Raw genomic sequence first — 9,453 nt, 5'->3', positions numbered from 1 at the left:
CTCTTGTCTAACACTTGGAAAAGAATTGTCCGAGGAGACACGTGCTGACAAAACAAGAGACTTTATTGGAAGAAGGCACCCGGACAGAGAGCAGCAGGGTAAGGAAACCCAGGAGAGCTGCTCTGCCACGTGGCTCAGTCTCGGGTTTTATGCTAATAGGATAATAGTGCTAATATGCTAATAGTTTCCGGGTTGTCTTTGGACAATCATTCTGACTCAGAGTCCTTCCTGGTGGCACACGAATCGCTTATTAGCTCCGTATTCCTTACCAGGACCTCCTGTCATAAAATGACTCATGTGAATGGTTACTAGAGAGCCTGGCCAGGGTGGGCGGTTTCAGTCAGTGTGCTTCCTCTATCAGGGTTACAAAGAGTCGGACGTGACTGAGCGACTAACACAAGGGATAAAGCAGTAAGCAACGGAGGCAGAAATCCACCCCTTTTATTTAGTCTCTTGGACAGACTATAAATTCGTCACAGCTTGGCCTCTATTTTATTTATCTCTCTATTTGCTGCCCAGCTCAAAGCATGGTAATAATAATAAAAGCTAAAAACATATAGAGGGCTGCCGTGTTCCTGTACTATTTTAAATGCATCATATGAACTTCCTCATTTGAATTTCATAATCACCCTTGAAATAGCTTTTAATATTATCTGCATTTTATAGATGAGAAAAATAAGGCACAAAGAGGTTAAATAATTTGTCCCAGGCCTCACAGCTAGCAAGTGTTTCAAAGTGAGGATTTCAAACCCCACCTGCTCTAGTACCTTGTGCTCACGGCACATGATCACTGTTAAATAAAGACTGATCAAGACATCATCTGTGTATATACACACTCGTGTTCATTTACATGAGTAACAAAGTTTCTCTTGTGCTTTCAGCCACTCAGCATGGCGCAACATGTGAGTCTTCTGGTCTTTCTCCACGGAGTTTTCACATTTCAGATGGTGAGTCGCCACTGATGTCTTCACATTACTTTCCCTTCCAGATCATCTAAACTTACCTATAGGAACGCAAAGGCACGTGACATCTAGATTTCTCATGCTCTGGACATAAGAGTGACTTTATCAATTCTTTTTTTTCCCCCTACATTCTCCACCCTTTTATATCCATTCCCTCTTTCAAGAAAGGATCTAAATTCATTTAGGCTAAAATGAAAGCAACTAAGGGTAACTTGCATGCGTGCTCAACTGCTTCAGTCGTGTCCAACTCTGTGCGACCCCATGGACTGTATGTAGCTTGCCAGGCTCCTCTGTCCATGGGATTCTCCAGGCAAGAAAACTGGAGTGGGTTGCCATGCCTTCCACCAGGGAATCTTTCTGACCCAGGGATTGAAGCTGTGTCTCCTGCATCTCCTGCAATGCATGTGGATTCTTTACTGATGAATCACCAGGGAAGCCCTAAGGGTAATTTAGGTATCCATATGAATCCCAGGGACAGCGGAGCCTGGTGGGCTGCTGTCTATGGGGTCGCACAGAGTCAGACACGACTGAAGCAACTTAGCAGCTTAGCCGCAGCATGATGAAAGTGAAAGAGGAGAGTGAAAAGTTGGCTTACAGCTCAACATTCAGAAAATTAAGATCATGGCATCCGGTCCCATCACTTCATGGCAAATAGATAGGGAAACAGTGGCTGACTTTTTTTGAGGGGCTCCAAAATCACTGCAGATTGCATGATTGCAGCCATGAAATTAAGACACTTACTCCTTGGAAGGAAAGTTATGACCAACCTAGACGGCATATTAAAAAACAAGAGACATTACTTTGTCAACAAAGGTCTGTCTAGTCAAGGCTATGGTTTTTCCAGTGGTCATGTATGGATTTGAGAGTTGGACTATAAAGAAAGCTGAGCGCCAAAGAATTGATGCTTTTGAACTGTGGTGCTGGAGAAGACTCTTGAGAGTCCCTTGGACTGTAAGAAGATCCAACCAGTCCATCCTAAAGGAGATCAGTCCTGGGTGTTCATTGGAAGGATTGATGTTGAAGCTGAAACTCCAATACTTTGGCCACCTGATGCGAAGAGCTGACTCATTTGAAAAGACCCTGATGCTGGGAAAGATTTGAGGGCAAGAGGAGAAGGGGATGACAGAGGATGAGATGGTTGGATGGCATCACCGACTCAATGGGCATGAGTTTGAGTGAACTCCGGGAGTTGGTGATGGACAGGGAGGCCTGGTGAGCTGTAATTCATGGGGTCACAAAGAGTCAGACATGACTGAGCGACTGAACTGAGCTGAACTGAAATGTTCAGAAGTGATGTTTTAATTACTCCAAGGCCTGAAGAGAGACTAACTTGGATAAAGGGAAGGTCTGTCTCCTCAAGAATAGTTCCACAACACATTCTACCTAAAAAATATTTAAGTTTAGGGGTTTTTTTGGAAGACTCAGAGAAGAGCCCATAGGCACAGAGGCAGAAGAAAAAGGAGACCAACAGAGATCCTACTCAGTCTCCACTGTTGCTGCTTACTTCCTCTGAAATATTTTTGCCCTCCAGCCTGCCCCAGAGCTGCCCTCCTCCCCATCCCCAAACCCTTAACTGCTAGTCATCCCTGGGAGTGTGGTTTGAACTTCACTTCCCTGATCCTCCCTCCCCATCCCCAGTCTAGTCAAATCACCCCAGGCTCACTTGCACTCCCTGCAGTTCTTTGTAGCACTTCTAACAGTCCTGGCTGAATAATTCATGCTGTATTTAGTTGTTTGACATGTGTCTTCCCTACTATAATTTATGTTCCCAAAGATGGGGACTCTGTCTTGCTCGATACTGTGACCCCCGCTCCTGGCAACATAGTAGGTGCTCAATGAATGTGTGAGTCATGTGTTGAATGAACTTCCCAGTATTGTGGTGTCGGGGGACTTGGTGAGCAAGTGTGAATCCTCTTCCTGTGCCTCTGTCAGCCTTCGGTAGGACCTATAAGGCATGTGAGCATGGCAGGAAGTGGACACCATCTGAAGCCTGGATGGGGTTCAAGTCCCCACTGCATCACTCACTAGGTTCTCGTCACCTTGGGCAAGCCTCCCAGTTTCGTCATTTTTTTTTAAATGAACTGTCTTGAGAGTCAAACACAGTCACACATGTGAAAGAGCTTTGTGTGCCAAAAGGCACCTTGTAAACATTGCCCTCTGTGGGGATTCATTTATGTTGTGTGGCATGAAGCCAGGTCTGCTCAGAGACTAAAGGTCTTCGTGTGGAATTCCAGGTACCTTACAAGCATGTAGGTAGAGTCAAGTGATAAGAAAGTGTCTTCTCAGTGCCCCAAATCATACTGAATTGGTGGCCACTATCATAATGCTTGTTGTGGAGAAGGAACTGGCACTCTACTCCTGTACTCTTACCTGGAAAATCCCATGGACGGAGGAGCCTGGTAGGCTGCAGTCCATGGGGTCTCGAAGAGTCAGACACGACTGAGCGACTTCACTTTCACTTTTCACTTTCATGCATTGGAGAAGGAACTAGCAACCCACTCCAGTGTTCTTGCCTGGAGAATCCCAGGGACGGGGAAGCCTGGGGGGCTGCCGTCTATGGAGTTGCACAGAGTCGGACACGACTGAAGCGACTTAGCAGCAGCAGCAGCAGCAGCAGCAGCAGCAGCAGCAACATAACGCTTGTCGAGAAGAAAACATCCGAAGAATAAAGGCAGAGTAAAGAAAAATCATGAAACACTGAAATTTAGTGACAATCTGGCTAGTGCGTTTATTCCAGTTACTGTCATTTTGCCTTTGACTGTTTTATTTTACATTTTATTTATTTATTTTTGGCTGTGCTGGGTCTTCGTTGCTGCGCAGGCTTTTCTCTAGTTGCAGTGAGTGGGGGTTAACTCTTTGTTGCGGAGCACAGGCTCTAGGGCGCACGGATTTCAATAGTGGCAGGATGTGGGCTCAGCAGTTACGATTCCCGGGCTCTAGGGCACAGGATCAACAGCTGTGGCGCAGGGGCTTAGTTGCTCCAAGGCATGTGGGATCTTCAAGGAATGGGGATGGAACGCTGTCGCCTGCAAGAGCAGATGAATTCTTTACCACTGAGCCACCAAGGGGAGCCCTGCCTTTGACTGTTTTAGAGCACTGGAGAGATAGAAGTTAACTTGCACAAAACTGATAGTAACGTAATTAAATCCTGTGCATAGAAATGAGAACTGTCTGGTAGGACACAATTGATTATCGCCTGTGGATATTGACCAGTTGTGCCCATTTTGCACCATCTGTGAATTCATTTCAGTTTCCCTTATCTGAGCAGAAATGTGTGGTATTGAGTTCTTTTTTAAAGTGTTGTAACAGCTTGCCAGTGCCCCCATTAATTAATGAATTAAATATAATGCTTGACACTTGTTCCTTTTATGTTTGTGTAAGAATCATGGCTACATTCTCTTTTTCTAGTGAAAGTGAAAGTCCCTCAGTTGTGTCTGACTCTTTGTGACCCGATGGACTATACAGTTTGATCCCTGGGTCCAGAAGATCCCCTGGAGAGGGAAATGGCTTCCCTGGAGTGGAGATACCCACTCCAGTATTTTTGCCTGGAGAATTCCATGGACAGAAGAGCCTGGTAGGCTACAGTCAGTTCATGGGGTTACAAAGAGCTGGACGTGACTGAAGCAACTTAGCCCCCACACACACACAAACTCTCTCACACAACACTCTGGACCTCCCTGGCGGTCCAGTGGTTAAAACTCCATACATCCAATGCATGGGGTACGGGTTTGATCCCTGGTTGGGGAACTAAAATCCCACGTGCTATGCGTTGCTGCCAAATAGTAAAAATTATTTAAAAAGAAAGAAAACCACCACGTGATCCATTAAATAACATTATAGTAATGTTTTTAATGTTTACAAAGTCAGAGCATTAAAGATCACCTCAGCATCTTAAACACTGCTTATTCTGATTTTGTTTTCTAATCAGCTCTCTTTCATCAGCCATGTATAAAATGCTTTTTCCTTTTCTAGCATTTTGTGGATCATTTTCAAAGGTTTAAAATATATGTATCTGTTAAATATTTGGAAAGGAAGCCACAAAATAACAAAAGGGGTTCTAAGACAACTGCATTTTTCTCTTTACAGAAAGGGGTGCTTGGTTTGTCCGAAGAGAGCAGTGACAGCAGTCCTGGCTACAGAAAAAGCTACTATATAGTTCCAGTGCTGGTAAGTCAGGGGCGTTTATGTTTCCTCAAAGAATTGAGTTACTTTGGATCAGTGTGTCTCAACAGCAGCACTTTGGGGCTGGATAGTTCTTTGTTGCTGGGTTTGTGCTGCATTGTAGGATGTTTAGCCAGCATCCCTGACCTGTCCCCTCTAGATGCCACTAGCACCCTTTTCCTCTATTGGGACAGTCATCAATGTCTCCAGACATTGTCAAATGTCCCCTGGAGGGCAGAATTTCTCCCAGACTAGAATCCTTGTTATAGATCACTTACAAGAGAAGTCCGTATCTGAATTGTAGAAACAGCACACTGCTAATATTTGAGGGACTGGTAAAATTAAGGTGTCTAAATTTTTCAAACTTTTTGTGTACTGAACCCAAATAGAAATGTTTTAGATTCAGTGAAAACAGATTTTTTTTTTCTTATCATATTCTTCTATCATATCAGAAAAGTTTTGTACTGGGAATTTTAGTTTAGAAGATATAAAGTTGAAACTATTTCAATTCCAGTATCATCCTGAAGGAAATCCTAAGTCTACAATAACAGCTACATCAGGAAAATATTTAATCATTTAGGACATAATGACTAGGATGTTTGTAGGCCACTTAAGTACTCTGTGGCTCCCTCAGCAAGAAAGACCAAAAGAACTTGGGCTCAGTAAAAACTACGTGAGACTTTCCTGGTGGTCCTGTGGTTGAGAATCAGCCTTCCAGTGCAGGGGACGTGGGTTTGTTTCCTTATGGGGAACTAAGATCCCACATGCCATGGGGCAACTAAGCCATGGGCTGCAACTACAGAAAGCCCACACACTGCAATGAAGACCCAGCGGAGCCAAAATACAAAAAGAGAGAAAAAGTTTGACCTATTTGTATTTGCTTGTGGCACTTTACCGTTCTAATAGGAAACTGGTGACAAAAAATAGGTCAATGGAGACAAGAAAGATACAAAATATTAGACCAAATTAAAGGACACTGATTGGTGAAAGTGTCTGTAGAATATAGCACAGTAGTGCCAAGAGGATTTCTTTGTTGAAAATGTCCTACCGTTTTGACACACTAATGCTAAAGGGGAGAAAAAATGAAAGGACAGGAAATATCTGGCCCACTGTAACTGTTTGGTCAAAGTACCAGCATGGACATGACTCAGGCCGTGGGTGGCAGGGATCAGGGTACAGCAGGGATTTAAGGACACTTTAGAAACTTTCTCCTTGGGGATGTTGACGTGGACCTGTCCTTGGGACTTGCTTCCTTACGCTCTACGTTTGTACCTCTGGGGACAGATGGCATTCAAAAACTCGGCAAAGCAGGCAAAAGTCAAATCAGTTTCCCAGTTTAGCCCAACTTCAACCACACCTACCTTTTGCAAGTCACTCCAGTCTCAGACACCCTCTTCATCTCCTGCAGCGGCCATACACGCACCGTGTGTGTGTTTTAGTCACTAAGCCCTGTCTGACTCCTTGCGACCCCATGGACTGTAGCCCTCCAGGTTCCTCTGTCTATGGGATTTTCCAGGCAAGAATACTGGAGTGGGTAGCCATTCCCTTCTCCAGGGTATCTTCCCGACCCAAGGATCGAACATGGTCTCCTTTATTACAGGCAGATTCTTTGCCACTGAGCCAATTCTTGTGCACTGCTCCTTCCAAAAAAAAAAAAAGTTCTTTCAGGCCCAAACAGTCAATTAGCACAGAGCGGCCTGTATATTCCAGCCAGGAAGTATCTTCTCTAACTTGGTCTTTCCGTCCTCTTTACAGCCAATTCAAAGACCGATGGAGCGACCAGAGTATGCTTACAACAGGGAGGCAGCGGCCTTGCTAGCTTTGTGGCCATCCAGCATTTTTGGGGTGCCAGATGGAATTAGGCCCAGAGTCAGCACGGTGGCACACGTCCAGCTTCAGCCAGTGCCCGTCATTTCCAGACCGAGCGCGTCCACCTGGGCCCCTTCCCTGTCTGGGAGCACAGCTGTGAGCAGCCCTGTCCTCACACCCTCTGCCCAGCCCAAGACCTCGGAGGGGAACAGAGAGGCCTCTGCACCTGGGAACCTGGGGACCTACTGTGGCATGTCAGCCAGGTTTTCCCCGACACCCCAAGTTCTGACAACTCCAGGTCTCCCCACAAAGGGTGCACATCACAGCACTAGCTCCCCCACCTCCTCTCCAACTAAGGAGCCTCGAGGAGACATGTAAGCTGAAGTCTGGGAGGAGGCCAGGCCCCCACGTCTGCAGGGACTGCTATCTGTCTGTGGAAGCTACCCTCAAGGGAAGTCTTCAAAGCGCAGGTGTTCCTGGTCACAGTCATTCACCCCCGGGGATGTATCCTCTGAACATATTTTTATCACAGGATTCACCTCAATCACCAACTCCTATAGAAATGAAGTTCCATAAGGAAGCTCCATAGAACCAGGACAGTGGCATAGTCTTTGAGGCAATTTCTCAGTTACCTAAAAATAAAACAGCACAACTTTTAAACCACCTCTGAGCTATTTATTTTATTATTTTTTTAAAGCCAATTGTAGGCAAAAGTGGGAAGCCATAGGAATTTGCCATCTGCCGCCCTGTCCTATCTTTTTCTTTTTGCTTCTTTTTCCTGCCCGAGGGATTGGAATCTCCTGTTCTCAGATTGTCTCTACCACATCTGGAAACATTCTGATGTTGGTAATTTACAATTTTAATTCCTATAGTACTCTTTAGATTATTGAGATTATCTTGATGTCATTGTTTTCCAACATTTGAAATCTAGCCTCCAAAGAAAAGGAGAAAGCCTGGACAATAACAAACGGAATAATTCTAAATTGCAGAATTCTTTTTTTTTTCTCATAAAAATATAGAACACTTCATGAATTTGCGTGTCATCCTTGTGCAGGGGCCATGCTAATCTTCTCTGTATCATTCCAATTTTAGTATATGTGCTGCCGAAGCGAGCACTAAATTGCAGAATTCTTAAAAGCCTCAGAAAACGATGTACCGTTCTGGCAGGAAATTAAAAAAAAAAATACATTAGTTTTCTTCTCGGTTAAATCAGAGTCTCCTTCAAATGGAAATAGCTGTGTTGACAAGTATCTTCAGAGAGTGAATTGGGAGACTTCCTTGGTGTTCCAGTGGCTAAGACTCCACACTCCTAAATGCAGGGGGCCCGGGTTGGATCTCTGGTCAAGGAACTAGATCCTGTGTGTGCTCAGTTGCTCAGTGGTGTCTGACTCTGCAACCCCATGGACTGTAGCCTGCCAGGCTCCTCTTTTCATGAGATTTTCCAGGCAAGAATACTGGAGTGGGTTGTCATTTCTTTCTCCAGGTGATCTTCCTGACTCAGAGATCAAACCTGTGTCTCCTGTATCCCCTGCATTGGCAGGCGGATTTTTTTATTGCTGAGCCACCTGGGAAGCCCTCTAGGTAGGGAAATCTACCTAGATCCCACATGCCGCAACTAAAGATCATACATGCAACCAAGTGTTATGCCCGCAGTCCAAGTCCCCACAACTGAGAAAACAAGACATCCACGGCAATGCAAATGCAAAAAGGGAATTTATTGCTAGCTCGAGCCAGGGCCCAAGTCACATCCAGCGCAGTGGAGTGGAGCAAGGGCCCCGAGCCCTGAATTACATCAGTGTTTATAGGTTTAAGACAAAGACGGAGTTGGCAGGGGCCAATTGGTTGTAAGGGTTCCTTAGCATCTACTAATTGGCTAGATTTTCTCACGCATGGGCTTTCTCAGGGGGTTTTCATCCTCGTCCTGATAAGCTTGAACCAGGCTACAGGGAGTATACTGACTGGTCGAGTCCTGGCGCCGGCGGAGGATGATCTCAGCTCCTCCTTGGCAATAACTCAGCCCCTCTGTAAAGGAGACTTAGGCCTACCTTGGCCCCCTGAAGCCTGTCATGGCGCCTGTTTGGTCCTAACACCAAGACCAAAGATCCCAAGGGCCACAACTGAGACCCAGTGCAGCCAAATAAATAAATAAATATTTTTTTAAAAAACAACTGTATTTAAAAAACAGAGAGAGAGAGTGAATTGGTAGAGATGATAAAAGAATAGTGGACATGAGTTTAGAAACTAAACTATGCTAAGTATGCAGATGACTGTAATTGAAAAGCTGCAACAACTACTACACTTGATTACGGTACAACTGACAGAGATTCAGAGAGTTTCGTGGTGCTTGTGTGCAACAAATGAAATAGAAAACTTAGAGCTGACTCAAGGGAAGAAGCTCACCTACTCAATGAGACAGACGTTGATCTTCTGTTAGCCAACTTCTGTTGTCTAAACCAAAGATAAAATTATCCTGTTTAGCCAAGGTTGAAAGGACAAAGCATATGACTTGGTAGAAACCTTC

General features: G+C 44.9%; 1 non-coding gene across 1 annotated transcript; it reads right to left on the bottom strand.

Moving 5' to 3' along the window:
• Window positions 1–7,941: 7,941 nt before the first annotated feature.
• Window positions 7,942–8,048, bottom strand: LOC114115476 (U6 spliceosomal RNA). The gene has a single exon (XR_003589813.1). It is a non-coding gene; the product is annotated as a U6 spliceosomal RNA (small nuclear RNA).
• Between the last annotated feature and the right edge of the window lie 1,405 nt (window positions 8,049–9,453).

The sequence above is a fragment of the Ovis aries genome, chromosome 6, assembly GCF_016772045.2.
Source record: "Ovis aries strain OAR_USU_Benz2616 breed Rambouillet chromosome 6, ARS-UI_Ramb_v3.0, whole genome shotgun sequence".
Taxonomy (NCBI): domain Eukaryota; kingdom Metazoa; phylum Chordata; class Mammalia; order Artiodactyla; family Bovidae; genus Ovis; species Ovis aries.
Note: the sequence above shows the minus strand (reverse complement) of the source record. Positions and strands in the feature narration are given on the sequence as shown.